The sequence below is a fragment of the Phacochoerus africanus genome, chromosome 8 (genome assembly GCF_016906955.1).
Source record: "Phacochoerus africanus isolate WHEZ1 chromosome 8, ROS_Pafr_v1, whole genome shotgun sequence".
NCBI classification, from domain to species: Eukaryota; Metazoa; Chordata; class Mammalia; order Artiodactyla; family Suidae; genus Phacochoerus; species Phacochoerus africanus.
In genome coordinates, this window is record NC_062551.1 from 33,434,800 (window position 1) to 33,453,457 (window position 18,658).

General features: G+C 43.5%; 1 non-coding gene across 1 annotated transcript; it reads left to right on the plus strand.

The window, feature by feature from the left end:
• The first annotated feature begins 219 nt into the window (after positions 1–219).
• LOC125134819 (small nucleolar RNA SNORD66) lies at positions 220–309 on the plus strand. The gene has a single exon (XR_007136815.1). It is a non-coding gene; the product is annotated as a small nucleolar RNA SNORD66 (small nucleolar RNA).
• The last annotated feature ends 18,349 nt before the right edge of the window (positions 310–18,658 follow it).

Genomic DNA, 18,658 nt, shown 5'->3' on the forward strand with positions numbered 1-18,658 from the left:
TACTCAGCTGCCACAACCACTCTGCCTGTGTGTGTCGTGGGCCACAAGTACAGGGCCAACACAACGTGGGAGCAGCCCCCCAGCCAACGCCTCCGCGAGGGATTACTCTGGGGTACGATCCGAACTTCTCAGATCTTCACTGGGATGGAGCTCCAGTTGCCCTCACAGGCAGCTTGCTTCATATCACGTCCTTTAGTGGCCCCCCCTTCTTTCCATTACTTCCGGTGATGATTCATTGTATGTGTCAACTTGGCAGGGCCACAGATATGTGGCCGAACTTATGATTGTTATTTTGGCTGCTGCTGGGAATGATGAGTTAGGGAGGAGGGGTGTGTCTGGTGGACTCTGAGTAAAGCGGATGACCTTCTGCAACACGGTGGGCCCCATCCAATCAGTTGAAGGCCTGAATAGAACAAGAGTCTGACTTTCTCCTGGCAAGAGGGAATTCTCCAGAGGACGGTCTTCCGCCTGCAACTGCAGCATTGGCTCTTTGAGCTTTAGAAGCCATATCAGCTCTTCCTGGTTCTCCAGCAGATGAGCTTCAACCCTTTTCCTGAGTCTCCAGCCTGCCATCCTCCTTCATCGGCTTTTGGACTTGTTGATCCTCCACAATCATGTGAGCCAATTCCTTAAAATATGTCTTTCTTGGTATAAATATCCTACTGGTTCTGTTTCTCTGGAGAAGACTGACTAGTTGACTTCCCCACTTTTGTACTGGAAAGTAACCTCTCAAACAAAGTACTTGTGTTCAAATCCTGATCTCAGGATTTATCTCTGGGGCAACCTGAGAGCTCTTGATCATCACACTGAAAAAAGATGTGTGACTCTGGGTGTCCTTGTCACATACTGCTCTGCCTTGGGTGTAGTATATCAATTAATCCTCACTATAACTCTGTGCATGCAGTAGGTACCATTGCCACCCCCATTTTAAAGATGAGAAAAACAAAATGCAAAGAGGTTAATATGGGATGAAACCCCCAGAATGGCTAACTCCAGAGCTTGCATCCTAAATCCCTCTCTTCTTGTGGCTAACATTTATTTATCCAATCAAGAATATAGAAAATGATGCTTCCACGCTAGAGAATCGCACCTTTCTCCTGGAGGCAAGTACTTCTATTGGAAGCTTAACTCCACACCCAAGTCAGCTTTTTCTACAATAGGCCAACATATCTACTGCTGGGGGCAAAATTTCCGGTCTAAGAAAAGTGTGCCCCTTTGAAGAAAAAAAAAAAAAAGAAGAAGGGAAAGAAAAGAGGTGGGGTGGGGGGAGGCTGAATGTACAAAAAAAGACCTCAGGAGTCTTCTTGGAAAGCAAACAGCTTTTGCAAAGCACCGTTTTGATGAGTTAAGTGCAAATGAATCAGGAATAATGAGAAACACATGGGCTAAATTTTCCTTAAAATATACGAGTTTAAAAATTAAGAGGAAAAAGTGTTTGGGGAAAATGTGTTTTAAGTTTTCGCCCAACCGAAAACATTTGCAAACTGGATCAAGCTATTTGTTGAGCCCTCCAAATGACTCGGTTGGTCCATCCGAGTGACAAGGACAGAGAGTGATAAGGAGACAGATCCACAATGGGCCAGCACAGGACCAAGCTTTAGGATGGAGCTGGGCTCCCTGAGGGCTTTAAATCAAGGTTTTAATGTAATATGGCTTTTCTTTCATTTATTTCTCCAAGTAACACAAGGCATTGCCCTGGAAATGTAATACTAATGAATAAATAATACAGTCATTTGAAAAGCTGTTTGTTGACAACATGAAATGTATTTGATGCTTTGTGTTTTTTTTAAGTCCCTCACCATCTGTATTAGCAAGAGAGTTGAGAAAACAAGGAAGATGTGTTGGGATTCCGGAGACTGGCAGAATTTACAAGCCCAAGGGATTCAGCTGTCGTTGCTAGCTCCTGGGTGGCAAAAATGACATGTGTCAACAAAGAAGGACCAGAGAGGCCCAAAGCCCTCATTGCCAGCAGAGGACAGGATTCCCTGGAAGCCTGAGCAGGACTTTCTGTGAAGTCCTGTGAATAAAACTTGACATCATGCATTTTCTGTGAATGATATTCTTGACCTTGAAATCGGCTTCGTTTTCCCTAGGATGAACATGATTGACGCCCTGCCCTTGGCACAAAGAACCAAAGGCTCTTTAACCACTACCTGGAGCCTCACCTCCTCCTATCATGGCTCTTTCTGAGTGTGGCTTGCGGGGGACCAGATGCTTCAAGGCCCCTCTTGACTCTGCCCTCTTCCCACCAAGGGCCAAGGGGAAGCCAAGGATTTGGACCTAAGAATAGACACCGCTTTGGAGGAATACACAGAATATTGGGCTTTCTAGTTCTGAGGATGGACCTGGCCTGGACTTGCTTACAGAGAACAAAAGAGCCAGTTCCTAAAAAGAGACCCCATCCTCACCTCAAGCAACATGGATATATATCTGTGATTCTTGCTGACTGCTATTTTATTGCTGTGGATGTAGGGCCTTGTAGAATGCAACGAGTGTGGTCTTTGGGCTATTTGCCCCACGTTGTTTCAGTCCTCTTAAAAGCTAGTACTTCTTTAGTAAGTAAAACACCTAAATGGAGCGGAAATAAAAACCCAAAGAGGGAAAAAACGACTTTGCATTATTGCATTGTCTCCGTGTTCAAGATAATCAAAGAAAATCTTTGCAGAGAAGGATTGGGGGGGCCAAAATGGGACGGGAGACTCTTCTGTGGAAAGGGCAGGGAAAAAATGCTCTTTTTGAGGATTCTTTGAAAGAAAAAAGCTCAATTTTTTTTGGATTCTCTTTTTTTTATTATTATTTTTATTATTTTATTTTATTTTATTTTATTTTATTTTCCTACTGTACAGCAAGGGGATCAAGTTATCCTTACATGTATACATTACTATTTTTTTTCCCCTACCCTTTGTTTTGCTGCAACATGAGTATCTAGACATAGTTCTCAATAAAAAGCTCAATTTTAGAGGCAACCAACTCATGCTCTCACTTCCTAGGGGAGCAAGCTGACTACCTTTGCTGAGCCTCGGTGTTTGCGTCTATACAATGGGGGCTGTTTTTCAGGGCATCGTGATGATTAGAAGCGACGTAGGCAATGTGTCTGGCACGCAACAGGTAATCAGCCCTTACAAGCCATTTGCTCTCATCGCTTTTACCCCGTAAGCAGACAACAGGAAGGTGACATGCAGCTCCATTAAAAACAATGTGTTTGGGTTCTCATCTGTCTGCTGATCAGGAAAGGTGGAGGGGAACTTCTTGAACATTCTTGGAGCCTCGGCAGAGCAGCGTGGGCCTCCTGCATAGCGATAATTCTGTGGAGGTGGAGTGACATTTTGAAAATGACTTGATTGACATCTTCAGCCATAAAAATAAAATAAAATAAAATAAAAAGTAACCTCTGACTCATTAAGGAGTACAGAGAACCCTCCTCTAGTTCTCCCACTTGAAACACGAAAATGGTTGGGCTTTGCTGGAAATGAAAGTTGTTCTCAAGATGCCTTTTGGGAGTCATCGAGAAATCACCTTGGAGTTCCCATGGTGGCGCAGTAGTAACCAACCTGATTAATATCCATGAGGACATAGGTTCGATCCCTGGCCTCACTCAGTGGGTTAAGGATCTGGTGTTACCATGGGCTGTGGTGTAGGTTGCAGACGTGGCTCAGATCCTGTGTGGCTGTGGCTGTGGTGTAGACCGACCACTATAGCTCTGATTCGACCCCTAGCCTGGGAACTTTCAGATGCCAGGGCGAGGAAAGAAAGAGGAAAGGAAAGGAAAGGAAACGTACCTGGTCCTCCCTGGTGGGCACAGCACAGCCACCGCTGACCAGGAGCTGTGCAGCCACTCGTGCCTGAAAAACTCTGCCAGCAAATGAGTTCAGACTATTTCAGAGGAATTACTCAGTGCATCTTCTAAAGCTGCATTTTGAAAATATGTCCCTTAGGTCTTTAGAGATGTCACTACTTAATAAGGGGTGAGTCCTGTCGTCAAGCTTGTTTGAGATACACTCTGTTAAACTTTGTGAAACATGCTTCTTGAGTAGAGATCATTCTAGTGCAATCTACACACTCTTGAAAGAACCTGGGAATTTGCAGAGGGCAATGCAACTTGGGGCTTTTCCCATATGTACTTCATCAGAGAACCCTTTGGTGGAGGAGCATGTCAAGGACCACATGAACCCAGGAATATGCCTTGGAGAGGCAATGCTGACCCATCAGCCAATTGGTTCTTCTCTTGGCTCTTGAGTGAATATTTGTATGGAATTATCCTTTGTTGCTGTTTATTGTTTATACATCTCTGGTGCCCAAAGTGGATCATGCACCTTAATCATCTAGGCACCTTTAAAAAACATCAACAACACCTTAAATTCTGGCAGCTCAGGATTCTGGACTCTTAAAATCCTTCACTGAGGAGCTTGGGGCCACCAACCGGGCACAGTTAACCAAGGCCTGACTCTTGAGGGTCACTCTTTTCCCTGAGTCATTGACACAATCGTCCATCTTCTTGTCATCACAGACTTCAAGCTGTTGACATGGGTCTTATCATCGAGAAGTGAAACTGGCACTTGATGATGCCAACCTAAAGGGAATTTTGAAGCCTGCAGAGAAAAGGATATTTTCTTTCCACTCTCCAGACTCCAGAAAGAGCAATCATTGACTTTCCCTAAAACCCATTAATTCTATATTTAGGAAACTAAAAGGAAAGAGGAAAAAAAAAAAAACCAACCACAACCTCACACACAACGGAAAAGATTGTAGGTTCCCAATGGCTATGTTGGCAAAATGCAGAATGAGTTGCCTTCTGTGGGATGTTACCATTCTCATATTGGACTTTTTTTTTCTAAAGTAGGTGAGTTAATCTATCTTGGACCCCCCCATCCCTCCCAACAGTGTAGAGATCTGGTATCTTCATCACAGCAAGAGGTAGGACAATCTGGACACGCCAAGCCTCATGTGTGCCTGCAAGCTGTTTTAAAAGGTTTTGGTTCGCTCCAATTTTATTAGAATGAGAGCTTTTCACAAGTAAGAGGTTTTATGGGAGTTATTTTTAAAGTAATGTGTTTTTATTGGTTTCTGGTAAGATCAGTGAAATCACATGGCATTTTTAAAGAATTTTAAACCAAAAAAAGATGTTCAAACAACTTGCCTGAAACACAAAAGCCAGAAAAGTCAGAATAAGATGTTTGAACACAAGGGGGCTCATGCCAAGATAAAAACAGTTCTGAGGAAGCAGAAGAAAGGGGTAAAGGGGGATCCCAGGACAAACTGAGTTTGGTGCCTAAACAGTGGCTCACATATTGAGCTACGAGGACCTGCAGCTCTTGAGCTCAGTTGTCCCCACAGATGTGGGGTTTGCCACTTGTTGCATATAAAAATTAAACTCATTAGAAAAGAGAGGTCTTCGTTACCTAGATCTCCAAAGAGATGACAAATAAAAATGACACATAAAAATCCAACTGGGTGGTGAGATTTTCATCAGAATATCAAACGCACAGAGGATGGAGTTCCTGTCATGGCGCAGTGGTTAACGAATCTGACTAGGAACCATGAGGTTGCAGGTTCGATCCCTGGCCTTGCTCAGTGGGTTAAGGATCCGGCGTTGCCATGAGCTGTAGTGTAGGTTGCAGACGTGGCTTGGATCTGGCGTTGCTGTGGCTCTGGCGTAGGCCGGCGTCTACAGCTCCTAGTCGACCCCTAGCCTGGGAACCTCCATATGCCTCAGGTGCGGCCCTAGAAAAGACAAAAAGACCAAAACCAAAACCAAAAACACACAGAGGATGGAAGATCCAAGTGGGAATCCTACCATCCGCTGCTGCACTTCCTTCTTCCTTGTCTTTGTCTCCTTCATCTTTATTTTCTTCTTTTCTGATTATTAAAATAATGTTCAGTGCAAACAATTCAGACATGTCTAATGCTGTCTGCTAAACAGCAACTTCTGCTTTCAGGTGAGAAATCAGGCCAAGGGAGAGAGAATGATAACTTGGTCCCATGTTTACAAGTCAGCTGGTTATCTAGGGCCAGAAACCATTTATTGCAATAGCTCTTCTCCACAGTCTATAATCCTAATATGTACTTACCACATACGCATACGCACGTTGGCTATTAAAGTGCTTCCTGCTTTCCGAAAAGTCACATGCGTGTACACACAGTTCCCTATACACACAAAAGTACAGACACAATAGGATAGTAAGTTTCATGAAGGAATGGCAAGGTCCATGTCTTTCTAATACAACACTGTCTGGCAAGTGCTAAGTGCTCAAAAAGCACAAGCTTGGGGAGTTCCTGTTGTGGCTCAGTGGGTTAAGAACTTGATGAGTATCCATGAGGACATGGGTTTGATCCCTGGCCTCGCTCAGTGGGTTAAGGATCCAACATTGCCATGAGCTGGACTGTAGGTCATAGATTCAGCTCGGATCTGGCATTGCTGTGGCTGTGGTGTAGGCTGGCAGCTGCAGCTCTGATTCAACCCCTAGCCTGGGAACTTCCATGTGCCGCAGGTGCGGCCCTAAAAAGAAAAAAAAAATATGTGAATGATTAAATGAATGACTCTCTATATAATGCCCTTTCTATCAAACCATGGCTGCCTCATTTGATCCACTGCAAGTAAGGAGCTAGACTGATCCATCAATGATCAACAATAGATCTACCAACCTAAAAAAATGTTCCCTCTAATTATAGAGAATAAACAATTAAGGACTGAATACTGGCTTGTTTCTTAGAAGGATGGATTGAGGCTACTCAGTCATCTAGAAAGAGAACAATAATGAGCTTCTAGAGACCTGAGTATGTTACGTGTGTGCCATTGCAACTGCGTGAACTTGAACTCCTGCCCCTCCCAGAGATGACAAGGGTATTATCTGCACCCTTTCTCCTTTGGGATGACACCCCAAAGTCTGAAGAAAGGGAACAAAACCCCAGCTAACCCCAAATGAGCATGCCCAGGACTTTAATTTTAATGTTTGAAGCTGCAGAAATTTTAGAATTATTTATCAATATAGCTTAACCTACCCTGTCAATTAAGGCAAATTAAAATTAGGGCAGAGAATATTTACCCCAATTTACCTATTGCATACACCTATGATAAACCATTCCAAAACCTAGTGAGTTAAAACGATCCCTGCCCTATTTGCTTGATTCTGTGGGCCAGCCCTCTGGGTTGGGCTCAGCTGAGTGGTTCTTCAGGTTATTTCACCTGAAGCCCTGCTCTACCTGCAACCATGGGTATACTGGGTGGGAACTGGCATGTCCAGCAGGTGTCAAGCAGGGGGGCCCATCGATGTGCCATGTAGTCTCATTCTACATCAGGTTACCTGTGGTGTCTTCATCTAAGCCTCAATATAGCAAAAAAACAAGAACAGAAGCTGTAATGCTTCTTGAGACCTATGATAGGGACTTGGACATTCCATTGATACCACAAGTCACTTGCTCAGACTCAAAGGAGTAGAATAGTAAATTCTACCTATTCGCTGTAGGAGCAGCAAAGTCATATTGCAAGAAGTATAAATATAGGCAAAAAAGGAAATTGCACCTTTTTTTTTGGCAATCTACTACATTTTCCTATGATTAGAATACTGGCCCAAAAAGTTCAGACACGGCAATAGCATTCTCTCCATTCATCAGCTTAGAATCATCAAGATTTTACAGAAGAAATGTTAGTTTAATGAGATAGTAGTTTCACCACCCACCCACGGGGAACTGTCCTCATCTAGTCCCATGAGGCTACATGGCCCCGTCATGTCACATGCCTCCTTCAGCCAATGGCCACTCCACCTCCCAAGATTCCTAGGTCATCTCCTCTGCCTTATTTACACAAGGTTTAAAAAAACACATCTCTCCCAGGAGGATGACTTGGAAAAACATCAGATAAGAGCCCAAGCATCCCCAGTTGCCCTGAAGTGGTTTGGAAATTCCCACATCTCCCACAATACAAGGCAGTGACAGGTATCTATCGGCAAACAGCGAGGGCCACAGGGGTGATTTGGATCTGATGCAAAAGGAGAGCTTCCTTTCGAAGGTGGACAACTTGATGAAAATAATAGCTATTTCTCACTATTCTGAGCACTTCATGTTACAACTCCAGGGAGTATGAATAGCGAGCAAAAGCATGTTCTTTCCTAAGAGTGAAGTTATGTCTTTAACAAAATGGCAGGGGCTTGAAGGCGATGTAGGAAGTCTGCTGATCACGTGTTTGTACAATTTGAACAGATTTGAGATCAAATCCACTGAAAAAGGATAGGCACCAGAAAGGAAAAAAAAAATGAAGTGTTGAGGAGCCAACAGCCAGCTCCCCAGCCCCCCTCTGAGGCTCACCCACTGTTCTACCTTCACCTGTCACCACACCTGGCTAAAGCTCCAGAGTCCATAGGCTCATCCCTCACATGCCCTGGATCTTGGGGCTGCAGTGTCTCCATCTTCTGATGTTCAGAGAAGGGCTGGATGGATGGCCAGGGCACATGGTTCCCGGACCTGACATCCCAGATGCTGCTCCCTGCTGCTGCACAGACAAGACAAGGGGCAAAGGGCGTGTGAGGGCAGGAAAAGGCTCACTCAGCCACAGCTCCCCTGAAGACTGCAGGGAGCTGGCAAGACTACAGGGAGCTGGCAAGACCGCTGCTCTCTCCAGTGGAATGTGAACGAACTTCCCTGGGGATAATTGGATGGATCCAGCTCCAAGAGGTTCCAGAATTTGAAAGGGCAGCCAGCCTGTGGGGTGGTTGTGGAGGTGGTAGGAAAATTGTAGTGTGTGCCCCTGGAGTCACTCTCTGCAGGCCGGCCCCCAGGTCAGTTCTTTTTGCCCTGCGCTGTTTTCAGGCAGTGACTCTTTTTTTTCTTTTTAGGGCTGCACCTGTAGCATATGGAAGTTCCTGGGCTAGGGAAGGAATTGAAGCTACAGTTGCTGGCCTGCATCACAGCCACAGCAACCCCAGATCGGAACCACATCTGTGTCCTACGCTGCAGCTTGTGGACCTTAACCCACTGAGCAAGGCCAGAGATGGAACCTGTATCCCATAGACACCATGTCAGGTTCTTAACCAGCTGAGCCACATGGGAACTCCCACGCAGTGACTCTTAAGGGAAGGAAAGGAGTCCACACTCGGGGAAGCCATCCTGAGCTAGGCAAGGGTATTGCAGAGCCTCTCTCACCCCTAATTTATGCCCGAATGCTTATTTCACTCTTACCCTGCCCCAGTTTTAACCACTCCTCTCTCTTTGGATAAAATCACAACAGAGTGTTTGAGCTGAAATGGACTTCTGAAATTTGATGGCTAAGAACCAAGAATGTAATGCCATTTTTTTAAGCTGCCTACATGTTTTGCTAGCTCAAAACCCTAGCAAATCCCTAAATCATTTACTAGTCTTAGCAAATAAAATACTAATAAGATACTAATAGATTCAAGAGTGATGGCCTTCAGGAGACCAGAAGTCTGAGCAGCTTCTGGAATATGGAAACTGGATGAGGAGTCCCTGTTGCGGCTCAGCAGGTTAAGAATCCGACTAGTTTCCATGAGCATGCGAGTTCCATCCCTGGTCCTGCTCAGTGGGTTAAGGATCCAGTATTGCTGCAAGTTGTGGTGTAGGTCACAGATGTGGCTCGGATCTGGCATTGCTGTGACTGTGGCTGTGGCCGGTGGCTGCAGCTCCAATTTGACCCCTAGCCTAAGAACTTCCATAGGCAGCAAATGCAGCCCTTAAAAAAAAAAAAAAAAAAAAAAAAAAAAGCAGGCCACTCTGAGGATAAAGCCATCAGAGGATAAGAAAAAGTGCTTTGAAAATAAACATGATAATATTGTGGATGTTTGAGCTTACCTCCTGGACATCTGTTCTGTCCTTACTCTTTGCCTAAAGAATTCCCATTTTGTTGAGGCGTCCACTCATTCCAAGGATTCCATGCGACCCGATAGGGATCCTTCGGTTATTATAAGAAGAAGGTGGGCAGCAAAGGGGATGGAGGTGGAGGTGGGTGGGGAATGGTCTCGAAGGATGTTCCTGTCTTAATCCTTGGAGCCTGAGAATAGGTTACCTTGCATGGTACAGGGACTCTGCAGATGTGATTCGGTTAAGACTCTCGAGATGGGGAGATTGTCCTTGATTATTTGGGTGGGCCCATGAAGCATAACTCCTTACATGAGGGAGGCAGAAGAGTCAGGATGGTAGTAAGAGATATGAAAATGGAAACAAGAAGTTGGAGAGATAGGATGGAGGGGACAAGAACCAAGGAACACAGGTGGTCTCTAAAAGCTGAAAAAGGTAAGGAAAGCATTTCCCGGGAAGCCTGCAAAAGGAGGACAGCCTCACCCCCACCTTTATTTCATTTTATTTTATGGTACTTCTCCAGGCTACACCTGAGGCATAGGCAAGTTCCCAGGCCAGGGGTCAAATCCAAGCTGCAGCTGCTGGCCTACACCACAGCCACAGCAATGGGGAACCTGAGCCATATCTGTGACCTACATCACAGCTCACGGCAACACCGGATCCCTAACCCACTGATCAAGGCCAGGGATTGAACCTGCCTGTTCACGGATACTAGTCGCATTGGTAACCGGCTAAGCCACAACAGGAACTCCCGACGATTTTCGACTTCAAACTTCCAGAGCTGTGAAAAATCAGTTTGTGCTAAGTGATTTAAGTTTTCTATAATGAGGTATAGCAGCAAAAGAAAACGAATATAGGAGATGTTATTGATCTGTAGTGGACAGATGTCATGGATGCTAAATGTAAATGTCCTGAAATGCCTGGACAGCTGCTTCCAATGAAGAATCATCTTGACCCAAATGGCAACAGTGCCAAAGTGGAGAACATGGAGAGATACTCAGAGATATCTCTTCTCCTTTGCCGGTGGTCAGGTCAAGAACGAGTACAGGAGAAAATTCAGGCCAAAGAGTTCTAAAGAGAGTGTGGGTGGGTTTCCAAGAGGTCTTTAGAGGTCTTTTCTTCTGGAAAGACATCGATAAAGCAGCCCACATCCTGAGTTTCTCCTAGAAGTCAACCTGTAGCTGTGGTAGAAACTGGCTTTAGGATACAGTTCTGTGGGTGAACACAACAAAGATGGAAAGAACTTTCATGACATGTTTGAAGAGGTGACTCAACGAATCCTGAATTCCAGCCCACCTCTGAACTTACAGCTCTACATTTTGTTAATTTTTTTAAATGGTTTTTATTTTTGCCATTATAGTTGGTTCACAGTGTGTCAATTTTCTACTGTACAGCAAGGTGATCCAGTCACACATTCTTATATACATTCTTTTTCTGACCTTAACCTCCATCCTGCTCCATCATAAGTGACTAGATAAAGTTCCCAGGGCTACACAGTAGGATCGCATTGCTTATCCGTTCCAAAAGGAATAGTTTGCATCTATCAACCCCAGAGTCCCAGTCCACCCCACTCCTTCCCCTTTAAAAAAGACTTCTTTTTCTTTTTTTCATATTTTCGTGCTTTTAAATATATTTTCTGCTGCAAAAAAATGTATTCTAAGAAATATAATTGCAAAAATATCAATAGAAGTATTGAAACATAAGGCCAAAAATGACTCTCCGAAAGAAAAAAGACACAAAATGAGTGAACATTTCATCTATTTAAGCTAGCAATATAGACATTCCAGCACATGCAAAAATGAAGGTGTTAAATTAACCAAAGAATATAGTCATACAGTGGAATATTACTAGGCAATAAAAAGAACAGATACTGATACATGCTACAATATGGATGACTTTTGGAAACACTGTATTAAGTGAAAAAGCCAGGCACAAGGAGTTGTTTCAGTGGAAATGCATCTAACTAGTATCCATGAGGCACAGGTTTGATCCCTGACCTTGCTAAGTGGGTTAAGCATCTGGCGTTGCCATGAGCTGTGGTGTAGGTCACAGGCACAGCTCGGATCTGGTGTTTCTGTGGCTGTGGCGTAGGCTGGCAGCTACAGCTCTGATTTGACTCCCAGCCTGGGAACCTCCACATGCTGCGGAAGCGGCCCTAAAAAGACCAAAAAAAAAAAAAAATCCAGGCACAAAAGGTCCCATGTTATATCATTCCATTTATATGAAATATCCAGAGTAGGTAAATCCACAGAGGCAGAAAGTAGATTAGTGCTAGAGGAGAAAGGGGGATGATGAGAGAGGATGGGGGAGAGGCTATAATGGGTAACTGTTTATTTGAGGGTGTTTTGAGATGATGAAAATCTAAAATTAATTGTGATGATGGTTACATAACTTTAGGAACATGCAAAAAATTGACAAATGTATTATGTGAATTATATCTCAATAAAGCTGTTAAAAATAAATTATTTTTTTAAAGTTGTACACATAAAAACCCATATTGAACAGAAACACCACATACTGAGCAGGATTAAATACTGAAATTCACATTTCTACATTTCAATAAATGTTACGAAAACTTACAGAGAGAAAAAGCAAGTCACCTGCAAAGTGTAAGACGCGAAACCGTATCGAATTTGTTAAAACAACACAGGGTATTGGAAGAAAGGAACAAATACTCTGAAAACAAGAAGGAAATTATGTGAGCCTAGAATTTTATACTCGGCTAAACTCTAAAAATGATGTTTGGGGTGGGAGGAAGGGCAGAAACCAAACATGCAAGGCTTTAGCGTTTTTCCCACACTTTAGCATATTTTCCCAAAATTTACTTGGTACTATAAAGCAAGAAGCAGAAAAGCAATAAAAGAAAATATGGGATTCAATCAGTGGGGGATCTAACTGAAGATTGAAAAGAAGAGAAATCCCAGGATGAGTTCCGTGAAGCAGATCTAAAAAACACTATCTCCCAGTGTGAATCAGAAGTAAGAGGATGACTAGGAAATTTCCAAGGAGAAAGTGAGATCATCCATACAAATAGTGAGATTGAGAAGCTGGGCAATCTTACTTAGGATATCAAGGCATAATTTTGTCAACAAGAAAACACCACACACACATTCTCCAGGAAAAAAAGAAAAAAGAAAAAAGAAAATTCTTAATGTAAATAAAAGCAGTCTACAAGTGGCATAGGAGTTCTCCTATAGTGGAGTGGGTTAAGGATCTGGCATTGTCACCGCTGTGGCACAGGTTCAATACCTGGCCCATGAACTTCTATATGCCCTAGGCATAGCAAAAAAAAAAAAAAAAAAAAGGCATAATTGAAGCTGCAAAAGGAAGTACACTTATTTCCTATTTTGCACTAACAAATTACCACAGACTTAGTAGATTAAGTAAAAAACATACTCTCAGAGTTCCCATGGTGGCGCAGTGGTTAACGAATCCAACTAGGAACCATGAGGTTGAGGGTTCGGTCCCTGCCCTTGCTCATCGGGTTAACGATCTTGCGTTGCCGTGAGCTGTGGTGTAGGTTGCAGACGCGGCTCGGATCCCGAGTTGCTGTGGCTCTGGCATAGGCCGGTGGCTACAGCTCCGATTCAACCCCTAGCCTGGGAACCTCCATATGCCACGGGAGCGGCTGAAGAAATAGCAAAAAAGACAAAAAAAAAAAAAAAAAAAAAACCTCTCTTATGGTTGTGAAGATTAGAGTCCAAAGTCATTCCCCTTGAGGAGAAGGCAAGGTGTCATCAGGCTATTTCCTTCCAGAGGCTCCAGGGGAGACTCCTTCCCTGGCCTTTCCAGCTGCCAAAGGTGACCTACATTCCTTGGCTCATGGCCCCTTCCAACATTTTCAAAGCCAGAAGCATAGCATCTTCAGTGTCTCTCTGACTTTTCTGACTTCTACTTCTGAAGGGGATCAGGACATGCCAGCCCAAAATATACTACTGTGGCCTAGGAAGATTGTTTTGTGCTGAAGGCATGTGAGTTCTTGAAACTGCTTATCGGCCTAAATTAGAGACTCACGAAAAATTCAATTGTCACATAACCCTCCCGGGGGAGCAATCTTCTCTTCTTAGAGAGAAGTTGGCAACATACCCAGGTAGACATCTGCACAAACTATGAGATGTTTCGTCTGGGCACCTAAGGACCCATTTAACTTTCCAAAAAGTCATTTGCTTTCTCCTAAGTGCCCTTTCTCCCTCTCCCTTTTCCTACCGTGTCCGGCATACAGACCCTAAATTCTAACCACCCCTTTGAGGTACTCTGGGTACTCCCCGTGTGTATGTGCCACCGTCTGTTGGTCTTTCTCCTGTTCATTTGTCTTTTGTCAGTCAATTTATAGGGCTCCGGCCAGAGAATTTAGCAGGGTAGAAGGGAAGGGATTTTTTTCTCTTCCGTATTTCAATCATCACATCTTCTCTGACTCTGATACATCTGTCTCCCTGTTCAAAGGACCCTACTGATTACATTAGGTCCATGCAGGTATACAATCCAGGATAATCTCCCCATTTCATGATGGTCTATTTTTCCATGTAAGGTAACATATTCACAAATGAGGAGACTAAGATGTGGCCATCTTTGCGGGCAGGTCTTCTTCACCCCATGGGGTGAGAAGGGAGAATCCATGTGACTGATGTTAGGGCTATTTTCCTAAAACCTACAGTTTATGAGGTTTCAACCTATAGAAAGAAAAAACAAACAAAAAAACCAATGACTATTGATTACAGTTGTAGGACATAAAGGGTTAATAAATCTAGAGAATGTAAAAATATTAACGTGGCTATCAGAAATTAGAGAAAGTGGAAGAGCTATGTAGAACTGCTAAGTTCCTTCATTTTAGGAGAAATGAGTTATAATGTATCATTTTTATTGTATTTTTTTTAAATTTTTAAAAATGTTTATTGTGGTTGACTTACAATGTTCTGTCAATTTCTGCCGTACAGCAAAGTACATCTATACACCTTCTCTTTTCTCCCATTATCCTGCATCATGTTCCATCACAAGTGACTAGATAGAGTTCCCTGTGCTCTACAGCAGGATCTCATTGCTTATCCACTCCAAATGCAGTCGTTAGCATCTACTAACCCCAAACTCCGAGTCCCTCCCATTCCCTCCCTCCGAAACTTTCTTAGATTCAAAAATAGAACTATCATGTTTAGCAGTTACAAAGCTCTCCAATAGGAAAATTTGGAATACTTTAACAAAATTGAGAGGAGCGCTTTAGAAGAATGAGTTCAGACCCTCCTCTTTCTCATCAGGAGGTCGACAGACATGGCTCAGCATTGCTCGACGAAGAAGTACAGTTTGTGAGTATCTTCTGTGCACCTGTAGAATCAACCTGGGAAAACTAAAAACACAAAAAAATTAAATATGGTTACCTCTGTGGGGTGGGGAATACAGTAGGTAGAGGAAAGGAAGGCTTTGCTTACCATTTTACACCCAGAGCTTCCCTCCCAGATCCCAGCAGGGGATTACTTTACAGTTACTGGGGGTACTCCCTGCAGGCAGCCCTCAGCCATGAGCCCCCATTGGGTCTATCTCGGCTAAAGAAAACTGCCTTGCTGGAATCCCCACCTTCTGCAGAGGCAGCCTACACAAAATGATTGATCTAGGGCAGAAGCAAGTCCCATGCAAAACAATTCTCAAGGCTGTCCGGGTTTCAAAGCACCCCGTAGGGTGGCAGAACCATTGAGACTGCATCTCAGCCCAAACACCACTTCAGCCCCAATTCTGCTCCCATCCTTTCTGCCACCGGCAAAGACCCCAAGTCTTCCCTAATAAGATGGTCTCCACCTGCGAGTCTGCTTCCTAAAGGGCTCAAGCTGAGAGAGATCTTTTGACAACTTTTTATTAATTTATTTTTAAATATTTTTATTTTATTATTATTTTTTTCTTTTTAGGGCCACACTCGAGGCTTATGGAAGTTCCCAGGCTAGGGGGTCGAATCAGAGCTGCAGCTGCCGGTCTATGCCACAACCACAGCAATGCCACATCAGAGCCACATCTGTGACCTACACTGCAGCTCACGGCAACGTCGGATCCTTAACCCACTGAGCGAGGCCAGGATCGAACTCGAGTCCTCATGGACACTAGCTGGGTTCATTATTGCTGAGTCACAACGGGAACTCTGACACCAACTTTTTAAAACGATGCCTAAACTACTTTTATAAACGTCAGCACAGAGCCATGAGCACACTCTTAGTTTATTTTTTCCTGGAAATGAAGTTCCATTTAAAATTCAAGGGAAGACTGAATCTTCAATTTGAGAAAAATATAGCAAGGGACTGTTTGCCTCTATGCCCTTTCACTGACGTTCCTCATCTCTGATGGAGAGATTTCAGACCATGAGGATCTAAAATATTTTGCACTATAATAGAAGACCCTGTCTTTTGGGAATGTGTAAGGCCTTGCATCTTCTCAATATGCTTAAGTGCAATGTTTCTCAACTGCAAGGCTTGTTAATGGGTTTTAAACTTAATTTGGAAAGTCAAATCCAAAATATTTGTCTCAAAGGAACAAGAAAGTATTGCTATTCTCCGTCTAAATACAGGAATATATGACAATCATGAGATTGTCAGAGGCATCTCATGACATGGGAAACGGTATGGTCTTAGTCATAACGTCCAGTGGTTTCCCATAACACTAAAATTAAATCCAAAACCCCAAGCAATTTTTATGAGGTCCTATAACATCCCACCTATGTCTTAACTCACATCCTATCACTTCTTACCCTACTCATTACACTGGAGCTACTCTGCTTCTCTGTCATCCTTGAAGCTTGCCAAGCTGATTTCTGCCTCAGGACCTTTGCACCAGCCGTTCCTTTGCTTGAAATGCCTGAAACAGTCTTCCCTTGGAATTTCGCTCTATTTTGTCATTCAAGTCTCAGTTCAAAGGCTTCCTCAGCATAGAGACCTTCCCTGCCCAGCTCGTACAAAACAGTATCTTCTTTCTTTTTTACATCACTCAACTTTATTTTCTCTGAAGCACCTACTGCCCACAGGAGTTATCTGTTATGTTTCTTTCCTTGCTCATTATCTACTCTCCTTTTCCCCCCAGAAGGTAACCCTCACAGAGCAGGACTTTTCCTTGCCTTGGTCTTGCTCTCTGTACAGCATCCAAAACAATTCTTGGCCCTAGTAGGTACTCAAGAAATATTTACCGAATAAGTGTAACTATTTGAATTCTGTATGTCTAGGAAGGTCACCCTAAATCAGAGGGAAGGGTCTTTATTTTTTAAAAAACAATTAGAAGATAGAGTCACAATTTTGAAGTAGCCCTAACTTTGTACAACTTAGTTAAGCGACACAACTTATACAGAGTCACAGAATGCTCTAGCAAGTCCTGGGTGTTGAAAGCTGTGGCCCTTCTCCCCCAGGGGTGGGGTGGGGGGAAGTGCCTGTACATACACTGTATATAGCCAAGTACAGTGCATCCATTGCAAGATTTCTTCCCCCCCCCCCATTGAAAAGCTCTTCTTTAAAGACCACGTGAAAACCATCGGTAAATGGTGCACAGTTAGCTGGCAAGTGACGGTTGCTGGAGGAACTAAATGCCTTCCTTTTCCCCTTGCTGGTCAACATCATTTAAATGAGTCTGGTGAAATGGGTGCTTCCTGGTGAAACAAGGAGGACGGGGCTGAGCTGGCAGGAGGATGGAAAGGGCCACCTGCTCCCACCCCTCGCTGGGTATGATTGCTCTTCTGAACAACCTCAGCTGCTCAACAATCTTATCAATGACCCTCTCAACCTCGGTTTACCTCTTCCAAGAGATAAGAGCCCCAACTCACGTCATTACCTTTAAATGTGTCCGTCTCCTGGATTTGACTATAAATTTCTTAAGGCAAGTTTACCTGAGAATCATTTCAGCGCCAAAGGAAGCAGCTGCCAAGGACCAGGCACGGGGCTCAAAACTTGACACCAATATACTACCTTAATTTTCTAAAATTTAGTACTCATCGCCATCCTAAGAGATGAACCCTCGCATGAATTTGTCCATGTATGTATTGTTTTACTTTCTTCACTAGAACATAGGTTTGGTGGGATCATCATTTACAAGTAAGGGCTATATATAGAGTTGAATAAATGAATGAATGAGTGTCTATGCCTGGCCAGGCACAATTCTAGGCAATACAGAAGAGAACCAGTTAAGAAAGCCCCCCAAAAAAGACCATCAATAAATAGGTAAAAATAATTTTAGTTCAGATTACGATCAGTTCTCTAAAGAAAAAGACCAGGTGGAAACTAGTTAATGAACCTGAGAATGACTTATGGCAGAAGGTGGGTAGTCAGGGGAGCCCTGTCTGAGGAAATAACATTTAAGCAAAGACTGAATCATGAGAAGAGCACAGCAATAGTAAAATTCCAGAGAAGAGGATTTCAGATGGAGGAACAGCATGTGCAAAAGCCCCAAGGAGGGAATTTGTCAGGGTCAGTGAGCAGAAAGAAGGACCCTGGATCTAGAGCTAGAGGGTGCTGGCTCAAGAACAGAAGAGAAGTTTGGGGATGTTGGCTGGGGCCAGATCATATAGTATAAGAACTCTGGGTTTATTCCAGTGCAACTGTAAGCCACAAAATAGTTTTAGATAGGGGACTGGTCTAATATCTTTAAAAGATTGCCTTGGCTTCTGTCATAAAGAAGATGTGGTACATATGTACAATGGAATATTACTCAGCCATAAAAAAGAATGAAACAATGCCATTGGCAGCAACATGGATGGATCTAGAGATCATTATACTTACTTCCTAGAGTAAGCCATATGCAATCGCTTATACGTGGACTCTCAAATATGGCACAAAAGAACTTTTCCATGAAATAGAAACAGACTCGCAGACATAGAGAATAGACCTGAGGTTGCCCAGGG